Source organism: Anas acuta, chromosome 7 (assembly GCF_963932015.1).
Source record: "Anas acuta chromosome 7, bAnaAcu1.1, whole genome shotgun sequence".
Lineage (NCBI taxonomy): Eukaryota > Metazoa > Chordata > Aves > Anseriformes > Anatidae > Anas > Anas acuta.
In genome coordinates this window covers 3,202,489-3,219,748 of record NC_088985.1, presented here as the reverse complement: position 1 = coordinate 3,219,748, position 17,260 = coordinate 3,202,489, and the positions used below count along the sequence as shown (strand labels likewise).

At 40.5% G+C, this 17,260-nt stretch overlaps 1 protein-coding gene across 4 annotated transcripts in view; it reads left to right on the top strand.

Moving 5' to 3' along the window:
• Nucleotides 1–17,260, top strand: part of PCDH15 (protocadherin related 15) — a 773,967-nt gene that overhangs the window by 60,564 nt on the left and 696,143 nt on the right. For all 4 annotated transcript variants that reach the window (XM_068688403.1, XM_068688402.1, XM_068688399.1 and 1 more), the window contains exon 4: nucleotides 10,924–10,990. The gene's annotated coding sequence lies outside the window, so the exon portion shown is untranslated. The remainder of the gene's footprint in view (nucleotides 1–10,923; nucleotides 10,991–17,260) is intronic.

The following is a 17,260-nucleotide window of genomic DNA, read 5'->3' as shown; positions in this document are numbered from 1 at the left end:
TAATTGAATGGATTATCATGATTTTCTCACAGCATATCCTTTCTTGAATGATGCACCTTCCTTCATGATTGATGTTCAATGTCTATGGGAGGGTATCAATAGAAAATACAATTGTTTTATTTTCCTGTATATACATAAATACTGTATTTTGCCAGAAATGCATTGTTTTAGCATTACTGTTTTTAAATACTTCTACACCATAGTATCTATCTTGAATCATTTTAAGAAAATAAATTGAGCTAAATAATTTATAAATTAAAAAAAACAAAAACAAAAAACACATAGCCTATTAAAGTTTGCTAGATTAGTTTCAGGTTTGAATACAAGATTTTAAGAATAATCAGATAGAAAGTGAATAAATTACACATAAATTTACTGAAATACCCGTTTATATGGACAAATGTTAAAATGTGCTGAGTAATTGTCTTCTAGAGCTTTAGTCTGTTTTTTTTTTTTTAAAAAAAAAAAAAAAAAGTCCAGTGTGAACAAAAGATGGGTCTTCATATTTTTCATGTTCATAGGCTTAGTCTTTTTTTTTTTACCTGTTTTCTCCCTCTCCCTGTTATGAACTCTACTTCTTGTTTCTATTTTACGTTGCACATGGGCCTTCCCTATGAATGTGAATGTTAAATAAACAATGGAATGCTTTTCACTTATGAATCACGTTGCCCCTTCAGCATACAACTGTTCAAGAGGCAGCGTGCAATTAATCCTGCAAGAGCTGATCTAAACCTTGCTCACCTTGATGCTCAATTCATTTCATTCTCATCAATTAATGTGTTGGCAGAGAAACTTCTCCTGCAGGCCGCTGCTGACTTATAGCAAGCCTCAATGTGAAGAACCCTGATGGGCAGGTACCCAGGGAAAGGGACCCTGAGCCTTAAAGGACTGGCATTGCATCTCTTTCTTCATTTGATTAGAGACCTCTGTAGTAACTTTGTAGTAGTTCTGTACCTCTGTACTAACCATTGTAGAGCTCTAAATCCTTGGTGGCCTCAGCAGCTCCAGGACTTACCTTGCTTTATACCTCCATGAGTCACTTTGTGGAACAAAAAAATGCTCAGCCCACCTGGTTGCTGCACTGCAAAGAGCTTCAGCCCACCTTGAGTTAGTCCTGCTGCAATCATCTGTAAGGTTACTTGCCTGAACAAGGTGCAGAAATTAGCCTGAATTTTCAAGTAGGCATTTGTTAATTCAGTGCGGTATTAGTAACAGATGGAAATTACTCTTAAGGATTGGTGATGCTGCTTGTGTTATTTAAGAAAAAGAACTCTTTAATTGGCTGTAGTTGTCTCTATAGGTATCCAGCTGCAGAGCAGATGTGACCATACAGCTCAGTGTGTATCCCAGCTCTGTTCTAAATGAAAAGGAGGTGAGTTTTTAGTATTTTTAGGCTGTAGGATTTCCAACACTGCTTTTTAATACGTATGTGAGTATAGATGACAACCTGTCTGCATGCCTGAGACATGCTAGATTGCTCATGAACATCGTTGCTTAATACTGGATTGATGATTGAACTGGCTAGTTTGAAACGACAGAGTTTATTCAGAACATGCTGTAGCTTCCTTTCCTTAGGGGAAACGGAATATTTTCCCTAATTTTCCCTTCAGTGAAGTTTCCACACAGAATGAGAACTACCCTTAATCTCCCTCCTGCCAAACACAAAAATCAGTGGAACAATTTGCATCCAGAAGCAAAAGGAGATTGCAGAATACCATTGAATTAATGAAAAGAGAAAGGCTACTGTAATCTCTGTAATAAGCCAGAGCACTGTAGGCTGAAGTAGGAGTCTTCTGTGCTGACATTTTAATGATGACAGCATTTTCCGAAATGGGGATATTTTACCTCTTAGGGCAGCTATCAGACTGTCAGAACCTAGGGGCTCCTTTTCATTTTTTAAAGTGACCTTCTGTTTCTGTCGGCATAGCTGAAAACTTGGTGACCATTCCTTCATCCTTCCTCACTGCAGGGAGCCTGCACTACATCTGGCATGTCAGAAGGGACCCGTGGCATGAAGAGCTGTGTAGAAGAATTTCCTCTCCCAATCCCTCAGCACAACCAAAGAAGTAATTCCTCGTTTATTTGGGTCAGCCTTGGCCATAGCCTGCACTGTCCTGACCCACAGTGGCTGAGCTGAGCTGATGCTGACAGAGGCTCTCCCACCTAACTGTGCTTTTTAGATGCTCTGCAGCAGCGCTCAGGATGCGTGCAGGTATAATTCTAACTTCTCACAGACCAGATGACAGCCCCATGAAGGCACAACAGCATTTAGGATTAAGAGGGCTAAAATTAACCTTTACGCCCAGCCGGCGGGCTGTCTCTCAGGAAGCCCTGTGGAACAAGGATATCGCTTGTTCTCTTACCAGTTGGAGAACACAAACACATTAGAGTGAACAGCTGCAATAAAGAGAATAAATGGGTCTGGGAGAAAAGTTATTTGTTAAGGTTACAGAAAACCAGAAATTATTACAAAGAAATTGATTTAAATACTTATAGATTGGGTTCAGTGAGTCAGTTGTGTTCCTTTGCTAACATTCAACTCCACCTCACTCACTGAGGTTCAATAAAGATCATAAGTAGGAGCATTTGGCCCAAGATACTAATCAGTCCAGTGAGTGTGACGTGATGCATTACAATCTGATCGTTCAGTTGGCATTCCAGGTTACACGGTAAGCAACAATGTGTTTCACCCCCACACACAGAGTCTTTGGTAAAAATTTATCACTGAAGTATGTTGGTGATCAGACCAAGAAGAATGCAAACGGTCATTAAAATCCCTCTTTGGCCAAATGGGTAGGGAGTTAATCAGAGCACTGGAGAGTGGCCTGGAGTGTTGGGAAGTCCTGTCTCCTATCCAAATGCCTGTGTCTATTGCTATACAAAAAAAAAATGTGTTTTTTTAATTAAGATGTTACAAAAGGTTTCAAGCTCAAAATCAATTATTAATTGTACCTTAGCAGACTTAATGTGTCAGGGCAACAGCTTAGGTATGCCATAGGTTGATCTATCGATACTTGCCCATCAGTTGCAAATCCTTCTGTGAGGATGAGTGAAGCATCTTAGAGGCAGAAGGACCAAACCTGTGATGGACAGCTTTGAAATGGGATAGAAAGGACTTGGCAATTTGGAATGTATTTCCTCCCCAAGGTGTTGTTTTTCTTCCCCCCCCCCCCCCCCCCCCCCCCCCCCATATCCGTGGACTTCAAAAAACTGCTTATTTTATCTCATTTTATATTTAAATATATTTTATTTTTTATCTTTCTCAGAATTTTCTATGTATGTTTTTAGTGGATAATGCCTTTACTGAGTTACACACTCAGTAAATCAGATTTCGATCAACGTATCAGATTGAGCTTACAGATGTTGTCAGGGAACAAAATGTTAAGTTCTTTGCAACAAGAGCAAGACAAACGAACAGGACTGCCTTGCTAGATGTTTTCATGAGTGCTGATACTGCTGAAAGCTTCCTTTGTAGCCGGGCCAGTTGCGTCTGAGTTAGAAATTACCATTAAATTAATTAACACTATGAAAAGGTGGGATACAGTAAGTAGAGAGCTGTAAACAATTCCCTGATGTGAGATGGGGCTAATGGACTGTGGGGAAGCATTGGACTCAACCCTCTTTATAAAATTCAATACCCATCCCTATGTGTGCTAGAAGGAAAGCCATATTACTGGTGGAAATATCTTCAAAATAGTTAAGTAATAATGAATTAAATAAGCAAAGACAACTTTATTAGAATATTAGGGTGGGGAATTATTTTTTGTTTTGTAAATCTGTCTTAAAATATCCTGTTATTGGCTCTTCTTTTTAAGTTTTCTATTCTTCATACTATTTAAAGCTAACTTTCTAGTTTCTCTGTGGCATTGAGTATTTATTTAATGCTTACACATAGTCACGGAGAAATTACTTACCATCTACTGCCTTACAATATTTATGTGTCTAATTTAACTGCCACCTGTGAGACTATTTTCTTAAAATTTAGCAGGGTTTATTCCTCCCAGATAACAGAGTGTCACATTTCTATATGGATTGGAACTTCACGTTTCCACATAGATTGAAACATACAGAGTCTCAAAAACTATTTGATGCTTTAGAGGTATAGCTACTAAGTGTGAATGAAAACATGAAAAAATACAACATTAAATTACATTAAGGTGAGTTAAATGATCAAAATAGATGAAACGTAGCTATAATCTGTGATTAGTGGCCCCAACATGGTATGGGAAAGTAGTAATGGTTATTTCAAGTGCGTATGGTATGACCGTGGCTTCCAGTGATTAATATAGCTAAAATAATAAAGCCAAACATAAACGATGACTGTAAGCAATAAATACCACTTCAAGCATCACAGCCTGAAAGGAAGCCATACATTCGGGGCTGAAACATCCTCCTCTTCAGAGGCAAGCATAACTTTCTAGCTGTCAGGACAGATTTATTGGCTACAACATAAGTCTTTAATGAACCTTAACAAAACAGTCAATTAGCAAAGAGCTTACCACCCTATTAGAGCAAAGGTTTTTATGAAAATGTGTTGCTGTACATTTTGAAACCCCATTATGTTGTGGTTTTGATCTAAATTGACTTTTCAATTGAATTTCCTCATTTTGAGTGGTTCGTCCCAATTATCCAACTTCTGGGCTTCATCACATGTCCTACTTAGTTTTGGGCTACTGCTACACTCATTATTCAGCAGGTTAGCATTGCAGTAAGAATGATTTCATTGGCATACTGGAAATTTCTTGCTTAATTTAAGAAAAAATAGAATTGCATGCTTTGCCCATCAGGTATAATAACATAGGGAAAAAAAATGTAAAAAAAAAATAAAAAATCCTGCTTGTATTTAGCAGTTATTGTTCTTCTGGTTTGGGGCTCAAATTAATAAGCATAGGGATCTAGGAACTGTCATGTTACCTCTGACTAACAGTCCATCTAGCCCAGAATCCTGTCTCAGGCAGTCTCATGAACAAGATGCATTTGAAAGAGATGCCGAAAGCATATGATTTGTCCAGCTGAGAAATTTATTCCAGCCTCTACTCAGTGGTGCTTGGTTTACTTCCTGGAGCATGAGGATTTATATCCTCATGTTTTTTATTTTATTATGATCTGATATTTCATTTTCACATAAATTAAAAAAAAAAAAAAAGAAAAAAGGCCTTGCTTGTTTTGAAGAATGTCTTTCAGCTGTGAAATCTTCACTCTCACTTTATGTAATATGAAATTATGTTGCCTTATACCACTTTTAAATTAATTGTTTCCAGTGATCCCTTGCTCTCCTGTCATGAGAACAGTATCTTACCATGACCAAGTTTTCATTTCCTTCATTAGCTTACATGTGTTTATTTCCCTTTTATTTATCTCTTCTTTTAGCTAATTATTTCTGATCTGTCATTGTTGCTTCATTATGTCTTTTTAAAAAAGATAAAAGCTTTTGTGCTTTTATCATTTCCTACTATTTCTTTTTTAATAGGAAATGAACAGCAGTGATGACAACAGCTAAAGCCATCTGGATGAGTTTAACCAGTGATGTAGTGTCTTACCGGGGCTGGAATACTTGGAGGTGCTCAGTCTTCTTTCATTTCAAACACACCAGCAAACCAAGGCCCTCAGAGGACACACTTAAGAGCAGTAAGGAAGCAGCCTAGGAAGAGAGAGCTCAGTTAGGCTTTCTAGGTAGCTCTTCTGTTGATCAATTTTTACTATTTCACATTGAACAGGAATTATAGTACCTGTTCATGGGTCAGGGGCTACATTGCATGGCTCTTCCCTGGTGTAGCAAGCCTTGTACTTCTTTGCATGTTGCTCTTCTCTGTGGATCAGTCAGTCTTGAATTCCCCTTTTACTTTATGTAAGATTTTTTTTTTCTTTTTCTAGCCGTATGGAAATTGGCATGACTTAATCGTGAAGTATCTTCCAGCTACTTGTCTTCCACAGGATGGTTGTTTAGCCTCTGTTTAGAGGAGGTGGAAGAAGTCAGGAACCTTTCAGAAGGTGGACGTTGCTACTTTCTCTCACTGGCCTGTTCAATAAAAAAGAGGTTACCATCACCACAAATACTTTCATGTATATATTTAGATGAACGTTGCTACAGGTGAAATATAATGCAAACTCTGTCCTGTAAGCATTGAATTTCATGAACAGGTGCAAAATACAACATTCAGTTGTATGGTATGAAACTGAACTTCATAGTAGGCAGTTCTGGATATGCTCAACATGAATAATCAAAATCTGTAATACCAAACACCTTGAGCTCGACCCATATGATTAACTTTGAGAACTTTCCTTTTGCTCTCTTGTTTCATTTTTTAAGTGGAGTTAACTACACATGCAAAATTTATTCTGTTTGTCTAGAAAAGGTTAGTGCAGGGTCAGAGATAAGAGTGGGTGCCTTGCTGGTGATACAAGTGCAGGGTTCAGAGACTACGTAACTGTTTTTCCTTTTTCTCAGATGAGCTGACAATGCTGACAGTAATAGTGAGGACTGAGGCATGAAAGCCCAAGGACAGGGAAGGAGAGCAAATGTTCAGTTAAGAAACAGCACCATCATAGTGCCCACACCTGCATGCTGTCCTCTACGTTTATGTGCTGTTCTCAGGGTTTAGGAGGTGTGTGGTGCCTTCTGCTAAGGAAGGAGTCAGGAATCTCTCTGAGAGAACAACTTGCATTGCAGTTCAAGAAGGCTCTCGGGCACTGTAAGGCAAAGAAAGCTTGCCATGTAGTTTGCTATCCATGCTGAACAGTGAGTGTTCATCTAATTCATCTGCAAAAGAAATGCAGCTAGCAGTAATGCTTTTCTCTTAACCTCAAATTTCTCTTTTTCTTACACTTGCATGTGCTGTTATCTTGTCTAGTTTGTTCCTAGATTGGAACAACTATTTCTGACAGTAATACTGCAGGCAGATAGTCACTTCCTAACAATTTGTGTAAGTCTAGACTTAACTAAATCAGTATGAGCTGATTATTCAAATTGAACATGTCCAAATACTTATTGCATTGCTAAGACACTGGATGCTTCACTTAGAGGTGATTTTGCCAATTCTCGACATCCAGCTTTGTAATTCATCAATATTTAATGTAAGTCTTCAAAGGTCAACCTGATGACATTGAAAATCTTCCCTCTCGTGTTGCAAATACACAAGTGACTCAAATACACATGCAAGCCCAGTAGGCCCCAGGGACAATGACGTAGTTTGGGAAGATTCTTCTGATACAGGTTCTTCAGGGACACAGTCAATTGCCAATGATAGTGATAAAAGATTCTTAAAAAACAAAAATAAATCTTCAAGTATGTATTCATTGTTTAAATTGCTTTAGCCACCTAAAATCTTATTTCTGTTTTGTCCTGATTAAGAAAAATAAATTGCTTGTTTAGGTTTTTGGTTGGGATTTTATCTGTGTTGTGCCCATATAAATCAAGGGTAGCCCCAGTGTGACAACTAGAGATTATACGGATGTAAACAGAGATTAGGATTAATCTGGCCATCAGTCTATAACAGGAGAATGCCACAGGTTATGCTTCAAAGGTTTATATCGAGGATGTTCAGCATTTAATAGTAGAGAAATAATTCTGGAAGTAGACAGTAAGTGAGCACTATTAAAAAATGGCTGGAATAGGGCAGAGGTGGCGTGATTGGGACTGACATGATAAATACCAAAGATTGCTCTTCTCCCTCAGGCTACTGTGAAGAAGCCACCAGAGGAACCACACCCACCTGCCTCATTGGCCATTAAACGTTGCACTTATCTCAGAGTAAAGGTTATTTAAGTAAAGTTATTCATTCATGGTCCTGGCTGGAAATCCATTTTGCATAACAGTTTTCTAGCTGCCTCTGTAGGTGGAAAAGGGGGTCTCCACTTCCTGTCCTAAACTGCTAGGTAGAAGCTATTGTGTGACACTTGCTACCAGTGAATAATTGGCTTCGACAAGGTTTTCAATTGAATGTTTTTGGAAACGATTTTGGCTTTAATGGGATGCACAGTGATCCATCTAAAAGAATTTGTCCCGTGTCTGTTGGACCTTGTATAGACAAGCAACATGTATTTCTTATTTGTGAAAGCTACTCATCTAACTTTTGCTCCTCTATTAGACTAAATCATTACAGCAAGGTAAAAACCTGAATTTATTCCCAACCGTGCTTTCTCTCTTGTCTGCTGCTGAGGTCCCTGTGCTAAACTATGCTGGCTGTGTGCTCCACAGCAGGGAGCTGTAGGATGAAGGGATTTCTTCTCACAGCTTGTTCGGCAGCTTGAAGCAAATGGAGATTTCAAAGCTGAAGGCTTTAGGGCGGACAGAGAATCTGATATTCGTCCAGGTTTCTCTAGCACAAGTCATTGCACGTTGTACAAAAGCGTCCTTAAGAATGAAGTGATGCAGATTGCTACCAGCCTGATACTGTAGTATGATCTTTATTAGCAATTTCATACCTTACCTGGCATGGAGTATAGATGACTTCACCTGAAGCTGGGCAGTAGTGAGTCAGCTCGCTCTTATATGTGCGTGGCTGTATTCCAGCCCTACAATGTGGAAATACAAAAATCATAAATGAATGTTGTTTTCCTTTATAGATTCATAATACATCAAAACATCAAGAAACAGAGATTATGCTGTACTTTTTAGGAAGCCCTGACCCTGATTTGGTGTCATGGCACCATAGTCATGGCTTGTTGCATGCGCACCTTTTTCTAACTTCCTTCAGTGGCATAGAAGAGCATCCTTGTCCAGCCACGGAGTATTAATCTTGGTAGGAAATGGTAGACTACATACCCTAAAAACTTCCCATGAGTGCCAGAATGACTTTGTCTAATGTGTCTCTGTATTGAGACTGCCTTCAGTTTTGCGTAAAGTGATGCAGCAATGAGATTGCGTTTAAGACAGGAGAAAGCCATTACCGAATATGCAGGAGTCTCTTCTCTGGAATAACTGGAAAGCAGCTAGAGCACAGTTGTTTCTGTGTGTCTTGATAGGAATGAAGGAGTGGGACCACAAAACATGCCTAGTACAGCTGTTCATGGTTTTGTCTTTCCTCTTACAAAATGCTTGCCTCAGCTTTTCAAGATTATTAAGCTTTATTTCAAAAATTGGAAAAATGCTGGAGCAAGTCATCCTACCTTGTAAGCTCCTAGAATTAAAACATCCAGAAGGGATTTGTCTTGAGGAAACACACACAAAAAAAAAAAAATCACATCTAGCTGATGTAATTTCTCCCCTGAAACTGAGAAATGATTCCTGTGGATAGGATACAGTAGATGTTCCTTTCTGTCTCACGGGGAAGTAAGCCCCACATGAAACTATCAAATAAAAGATACAAACAGGGTTAGAGGAGTTACTCCTGTTCCCTATCAAAGGAGAAAGGTGCAGTGCATGAAGTTTGCAGAACTTTGTGCAGGAACCAGATCTGTTCAGCGTTTTCATTACAAACCTGGATGATGGCATAAAGAGGGGACTTAATTTATCTTCTAGGAGGAACTACAAGTATCTTACTTGATCCTGGCTGATATCTAGAAACAGACGTGCAAGATAAGGAGACAGTACTCAAAATTTGCTATTCTGAAAATGCAACAGGTTGTTCCAGTTCCAAGAGCTGACTTCCAAAGTAGGCAACCTACTTAAACAAACAAAGAAAGTATGGGGGGAGGTGTCCATTAAAAAATGAACTGTTCTAGGTGATTGAAGAGGAACAAATGTGTGCTTTAATTCCCAGATCACTTTTACAACCTTTTTTTTTTTTTTTTTTTTTTTTAAAGACCTGTAAGATTTACATCTGGACATGGTGAGCTGACAAAACCTTAATTCAGAACAGTTAAGAGTCTTAAGAAAGTTCTAACCAAGATGTCTTTCAAACAAATATAACTGTGCCACTCCTCTCTTGAGCCATGTAAGTAGCAGATGTAGAAGCGACACCTGACTTAATTAAAATAAATAGACATAGGGTCCTTCATATGGCCTCTGGGAGGCTATTGAGAAACCAGATGATTACAGTGCAAAGCTCACTTTCTTGGTCCAGAAACTGAATAGGAGATGAAAAGTAAGAAGGTACTTTTTTTGGTTAATTTTCATAATGGAAAAATTTAAGAGCAGGTGTTGACTCATCTGATGCATTTATTAATCTCAAAATGCAGAGCTGTACTGAAACATCAAATTTGCAAAGGTTATGCAGCTCTTGCCTTGGCCAGGGCCAGAGTGGGGAATTTAAAAGTGACCTAAACCAAAAGATGAATAAATGGTGTGAAATGTTGACAAGTGCATTAGAGAAGGTTTAGAAGGGCAGCCATACCTAGCTGCATCTTTCAGTCACTGTTGTTGAGATGCCATTTCTTACTGTTGGTGGCACAGGAGAGGTGCTCATGTCCTAGCACTTCTGAGTCCCCAGCCTGTATAACTGCATCCGGCATCCTTTGAGACACATTGCTGTGTACAAGTGAGATAAAAATGCATTTCTTCAGGCCCCTGGTGAGATGGCTCCAGTCTCATGACTCACTTAACACCACTGATGCTGCTGTTATTTTTCTAAGGTAGGTCAAAAATCCCTTCCCAGGAAGAATTTCTCCTGAACACAATGTTAAAATGAGGCGTGTACTGGACATGTGCATCTATCCCTTACAGGGATCTCAAGGGCTCTTGGTTATGTGTGGCTGGGGAGAAGACCAGTCACATTAGAAGAAATCCTGCAATAAGAGTAATCGTGCCATAAGACGCTTAAATAGCTCCCGTTATTGCAAACGTGAGAGAAAGACAAGAATATAAGTATAACTTCTTAAGTCCTACGTATTAAAGTTTGTACTTCTACTTTCTGAAATTGGAATTGCTGGCATTCTCGTGATAGCTAATCACTTCCAAATACTGTCCGGAACCTCTTACCAAGATTTATGAATATTTTGGAGGAGATTCTAATGTGCTAAACTCCCTTTTTCCCATTTGTGTAGGTCAAACTGTACTCTTTGGACTACTAGAAAGAATGATATTCAGGTTACGATGGAGCAAATTCCTTTGGTGAGTGGAAAAATGCCTTTTAAATTTGCATTCATTATTGCTCACGTGTCAGAACTCAGAGAGGTTTTGCTGGATTTAAAGGTAGGGGAGACCTGCATGCAGATTTCTTCCCCAACTTTAATGTACCTATGAGCACAGTCAAGTTGACCTTTGCCTACGGCTTTGGTTTTGCTAACAGACAAAGAAACAGAAATGCAGTAATGCTTATGTTGAAATTTCAGCCATGGCTGTGCTTGTTTTTCCTCCTAGGACTGCTCAGTTCCTTTCTGCTTAAATCAGGGATGTGTCCATATGCCTCAGACAGTGGAAGTGAAAAAATCTTTTCCAGCCACTGAAAGAATAGACTATCTGAGACGTCCTTAGCAGCCTGTCAAGGCTGCGTATGGAAGATAGGGAAAACATTCAGCCTATATACAAAAACTAATGTATGGAACATTTAACAAGACAGAAAGTCTAGATATAATGTATGCAGGGAGCTGCAAAGGTCAAACACTGAATAGATGCATAAAGACGGCTTCTGAAAGAGAGAGAAGATAAAAATTTACACGTCCTGTAAATAATCCTGAAATAATTCAAAGCCAATCTGAAATGCAAGAACAACCTGGAAGGCAGATAAGGGCCTTACATACTGAAATATGTAATGAATCATAGTTCTCTGAATGACCAGACAGAGCTGGTATGGTGACCAGTGAGCTCCCCGTTCAGCGTGTGATGGATATGAACATGTTTACCTCGCTGTTGTTAGAGCTGGAAGGTTAGCAGTGTGTCTGGGCTTCCCAGGAGGTTTGGCAGAACCGATGAGTTGGTTAGACTACTTCAGTGGGTGATTGAGAGTACCTCTAGCCATTGTTTTAAGATACTGAATACAATTTTCAAATTTTCAAAATACTCCGTAAGCAAGGGTTAATATTTTAAAAATTTGTTATATTCTGTTTGCAAGCTGGCAATTCAAAAGGTAATGCAAAGGTGCACAGATAAAGAAAAGTTCCCAGCTGCTATTAAAATGTTGATGGACGTCTATTGACTTTAATTGGTAATGTAGGCATTTTTTAATGCTGTTGTTACTGTATGCATCCTGCATTTCTGTTTTAACTTTGTGATTCAGTTACCATTAACATTTAATCACTCAATAGATGTGTTAACAACCAAGCCCTAAAAAAACCACCCTGCTTAGTGTTGGAAGCTGCTAATTCTATTCAGCTGATACTAGTTTCAGTACCAGTCAGAGATGCTCAACTCTTAACATTCATTATTTCCCATGCCTAAGAATCCAGAAACCTTATTAGTGTTGAATTTCAAAAAAGTGTGCCTGATTTTGACAGCTGTCCCATGGCATTTCAGAGATGTAGGGAATTACTGGTCACTGATGCAAATCAGCCCTTTTCCTGGGAGAGGGATCAGAAGCTTTGGGTGAAGTGCATCCCATGTGAGATGAGCTTTCTAAAACCTCCCCGTGCACTACCGTGTTTTGGAAAAGTAGGACTATGTGCTGTACTTGTAAAGATTGATAACTGTGTTCTTCCTTGTACAAAAGACTTTATATTTGATACTCTTCAGTCATTTTTCTGGTTGAAAATCAGAAGCTTTCTGGTCACAGCATATTTATTTCACATTATTAGAGTTTACCCTTGCAAGAGGCTTGGACAATGTTATTTTTAGAGGCTGAAGCATCTGTGTTGTTTGCCACAACCCTTGGACTTTGGCAGGGAAGCAAATCTCCAGAACCAGAGAAAAGCATGTATTATTATTATTTTGTGAAATTCTGTTCAGTTCTGGCTGAGATCTAAACTTTGTAATTTCCCTTTTAGCACTTGATTTCTTAGCAAAATGCTGGCAGTTTGTCAAAGCATAAACAGCGTAACCTGGTGCAGCGTGCTGCCAGGAGTTACGGCATCTCGTACTGGCAGGGACACGATCTCTGCAGGGAAGAGGGAGCAAGAGTCTTAGTTAGACTGGATTTCTCAGGGAAGTAGTCTTACCTGCTCCGCTGATCAGACCAACAAATAACATCAATGCCCCGCTTCCAGTTAGGACAAAAATCTCTTCTCTTTGGCGTGTAGTTACTTATGTTGTGAGGTGATGATAGATCATGGGGAACTGTTTTCCCGTGTTCTCACTTGAAGAGAGAGGAAAAAAAAAAGAAAATGGGAAAACAAACAAACAAACAACAACCAAAAAAAAAAATCCTCTCTTTTTATGTCAGTTTTCTTGTGTTAAAAGCTGCTTCAGTTGTGGAGTCAAGCACTCGAGTTAGGAAAAGCCAGAATGATGGTCATCAGTGTAACCTCTTAATGCAACCTCTTCCTGCATATTCATTAGGATGTTATACTTAATTACAGCACTTGAATCTCTTTCCAGATCTTTCTTATATTAGTAGATAGATATAAGTATGTATTTGTGTGTGTTAGTAGGGTTTCCAGTTCCTTTGTAGAAACCTGAAGGCACACGTAGAAGAGAACAGCAGAAGAGGATTGCTGGAAGAGAACATCCTGTGGTTAAGGCAGGTGAATGAGAGGAATTCTCTTTTATCCCAGTTCAGCTGCTTTTATCCCTGTTCTGTGCATGCTGCTGAGCAAGCCACTTCAACCAAAATACCTTTCTGTGGCTACTGTCTGTGTTTGTCTCATCTTCTGGACCCCTCAGGCCTAATGTGCAAAAGTGCTGAGAACTCACAGGTGCAAATGAAATCAATAGGAAGCATGGTCATTCAGCATTTTGGGAATTAAGGCAGAGCAGATTGGGTATCTGGACATGGGGAGGAGGACAGTAATTTCTGGGAGTCAGCCTTTCCTCTCCAAAGCCTTTCCATCTACAGCGTGGCCTCTGGCGTGCTGCTTTGTCTTGGTGTCTCTGTCATGGAGATGGTACATCTTGCAGTAAATGTAAGTTGCCTTATGTCTGTGAGGCACTCCTGCTGAAAAGCACCCCAAATAACACCGTGTGGAGTCTCTGCCTTGTATGTGTATAGCAGGTTTGGGATAGTGTTGAGGATAGAGTATTGCTGTACATGTACAAAACTATGCCACCCATGTGCATACACACAACGCACAAGACATCCCTAGATGACTACACATGTATACATTTAAAAATATATACGTGTATTTAAAGCTATGTTTACGTACATGTTAGGACAGCTTGGAATAGCAACTACTTGGATTGCCTTTACAAGCCCCCAAAACAGGGTGTTACTAATTCTCTTTACTAGACATCTTCTTTAGCAGAGTTGATGGCTCCCAGTCATCAACTGAACACCGTGCTTACTGTTTTCATTTTTATGTAATTATCAGTGTATTTTTAAATTTGCTTGCCAACTAGGAATTGGATAATATTTTTATCCAATAATATATATATTTTTTCCTGAATAGATATTATTCCTAATTCAAGGGTTAAGGCAGAGAATGTATGCTGTGGTAGAGGTAGATGCATTGTCCCTTGTCCATCTCTGTGTGAAGCTATCAAACTAAGTAGTGGTGCCACTCCTTGGATTACAGCTGGGAGTATTTTCAAATGGTTTTAATTAACTTCAGGAAGGCAGGATGGGACTCAGATGGTATTAAAGAAAAATAAATAGTTTTAGGAATGCATAATTAAGGTTGAGGGTTGGAGTCTTAGAAGATAATGTATCTTTCTGGTGGAAAATTAAATTGTGTCAGTAGAGTAACTCCAGATTTATACCTGTAAATGTCAGACAAGAAAACGGCCTGAAATGCACTAGTACATAAAGGAATTGCACCTGCTTTCAGTGAAATCAATATCAAAATTTCCATTCATTTCAATAGTGCTAAGAGATGATGGATTAGGAGAATTTAATTTGGGGCTTTGGGGAATTATATTCACAATTGTAATTGTATTTATATAAAATGCACATTGATCCTTGAACAAACTCTCAGTACAGCCGGCCATTGAAAAAAAAAACCAAAAAAAAAAACAAACAGAAATGTTGCAAATGCATGGGCACATTTTTCATATGATCAACGGTTTGTTGAAAGAGAACGTAGGGATGTGGTAGTAGATATTGCCCTGCTTGCAATTATTTTGAGTTGTAAAACAGATTAAGCAGAGGCTTAAGGTACGAGCTCAGTGAATGTAGCCATATTTAAACAAACAGTGGTGAATTTACTCCTTCACTCTGAATTTTAAGATTAAATAAATGGGAGTCTTTAAATTATATGTAAGCACATACAAATATTTAATTAATGGGGTCTTGACACTCTGGCTTGTAATTCCTGATTTCTTATTAAAATAATCCACCAAATTTTGAAGTAGAAATTAAGTCTTTCTCTAATTAAAAGCATTACTTTTCAAATAAGATTGTGTACTGTGACAAGTAGTTCCGAATTCTGCATTAGTACAGAAGCTCCCGAGCTCTCAAATTTGTAGATCTATGTAAGCAAACAAGATTCTCTGCTACCATCTCTGTGACTCATCTAATAATGCTGGGGAGAAATATCTGGCTAGTGCAACAGCCAGCTCAAATGTTGCTATACGTTTTCCTTGCTGTCAATGGCTTTCCCATGTTTCCTTTTCTGTCTGTAACAGTTAATTTGTAGAAGTTACCAGTTGGGTGCTTAAGAAGCCTGGGGGAAAGGCAGTATGGCACAGAGGCAGGGAGAATGAAAAGGTTTTCATTCAGTTGTTGGGTTACGAATTGTGCTAGCTGAGGGATGACCTGTGAGCTCCCTTCTGTAGCGCACATTCCCGTATGTATAGGTAAATACTTAGAGCATTCCTGTGTAGCCCCAGGACGGGGCTAAGATTCATGCTCTCATCGCCACCAGAGGGTAGAAGAGCACAGAAAGGGCCGTCTCAATCAATAACAGTTTTGCTTTTGACTTCAGAGACCATGAAGGGTAAATTTGGGTTCCAACTGCAGGTGGAGGATTTAGTCTGGATTTACAGAGGTGAAACTGAGAAGGGGTCGGGGGTGGCTGAGCTAATTTAGCCTCTGCTGGCAGCTGGGCCTGCACCACCTGCATGCCCTGCTCCTTCTGACCTGCTCAGCAAAGGCTTTGCTGCTTAGCCAGCTCCTCCGTGAACCTGCTCAGCTTGCCAAAGGGTGAAGGAAACTCCGCTTCTCTCTGCCAGGGTGGCTTTCTGCTGATATAATGAGCTAAAATGCTGTGCTCTACAGTCAACCAAAGTTAGTGCACAGAAAAAAAAAAAGAAAAAAAAAAAAGCAGGGATGTGGCTTGGAGAACTTTTTCTAGCAAAGCCCCTTGAGACAGCAGCCAGCTCCAGTTCCTATCTGTGACTCTCACTCTCATGATGGAAACACTGCTGGAGTCAGGCTCTGGGGCCACTGTGAGATTGGGAATTGATTCCTGATAAACTTAATCCACAAAACTAAAAGGACAGATATTTTGAATAGGAGTCGGTTCCCCCTGGTGGCACGGGAGCCTCAGCTGCTTATGCCACTGAAGAAACTAACTGAAGAAAGTTAATTGCTAGAAGTAGGTTTTCTGAGCATAGTTTTCATGTGAGCGAGGACGGTGGGAACAGAAGCAGCACTGGGGTCTCGGGACCCTCTGGCCAACCCATTTTTTGGAGGGATTTTATTGTTACAGGATTATCCTCCAGAAAGTGGGGTCTGCAGTGGCCTACAGCATTGCTGATGGTCTCTAGCTGCTGTTTCCCCAGGTGGGGGCTGATTGCTGGCCCTAATTCTGGGACTATGAGGTGAATAGAGGCAGAGACACCGATGCTGGTCCAGCCTGTTTGAGATTTTAAGGCAGTTTGCCCCAAATCTCCCATTTAAACCTGTGAAGCTCACGCTTTATGAAAGCGCTCACATTTGAAGCAAGTAAACCACTCCAGAAGACATCACCGGCCTGTGCCAGCCTGCGTGAGGGGCTTTCTTCACCCTGAGACCTTCCTGAGAGCAAGTAGGCAAGCGGCGTCGGTAAAAACCTCACGAGTTGGTGCCGTACCCCTCCCTCGGCTGCTGTAGCCGGCAGCCGCTTCACGCCCCCCCCGTCGGTGCCCTCGCCCGGGGGGGAGCCGAAAGCCGCCCCCGGCCCGGCTCCTCGGGCGGGGGGGAGGCAGCGTTGCGGGGCCGGGGCCGGGGGCGGGCGGCGGCTGCAGTTCAGCGTCCCTCCGAGCCGCGAGGGGGGCACAATCCGCCCGCCTTCGGCAGCGCCGCGCCGCTCCGCTCCCTGCCCGGCCGCCGCCGCTCGGCCTTCGGCGGCCCGGCGCTGAGGTGAGGGGCGAGGCGGGAGCGGGGCGGCCGCTGCGGGGGGATAAGGGGGGACAGCGGGGGGCCGCGGGGAGACG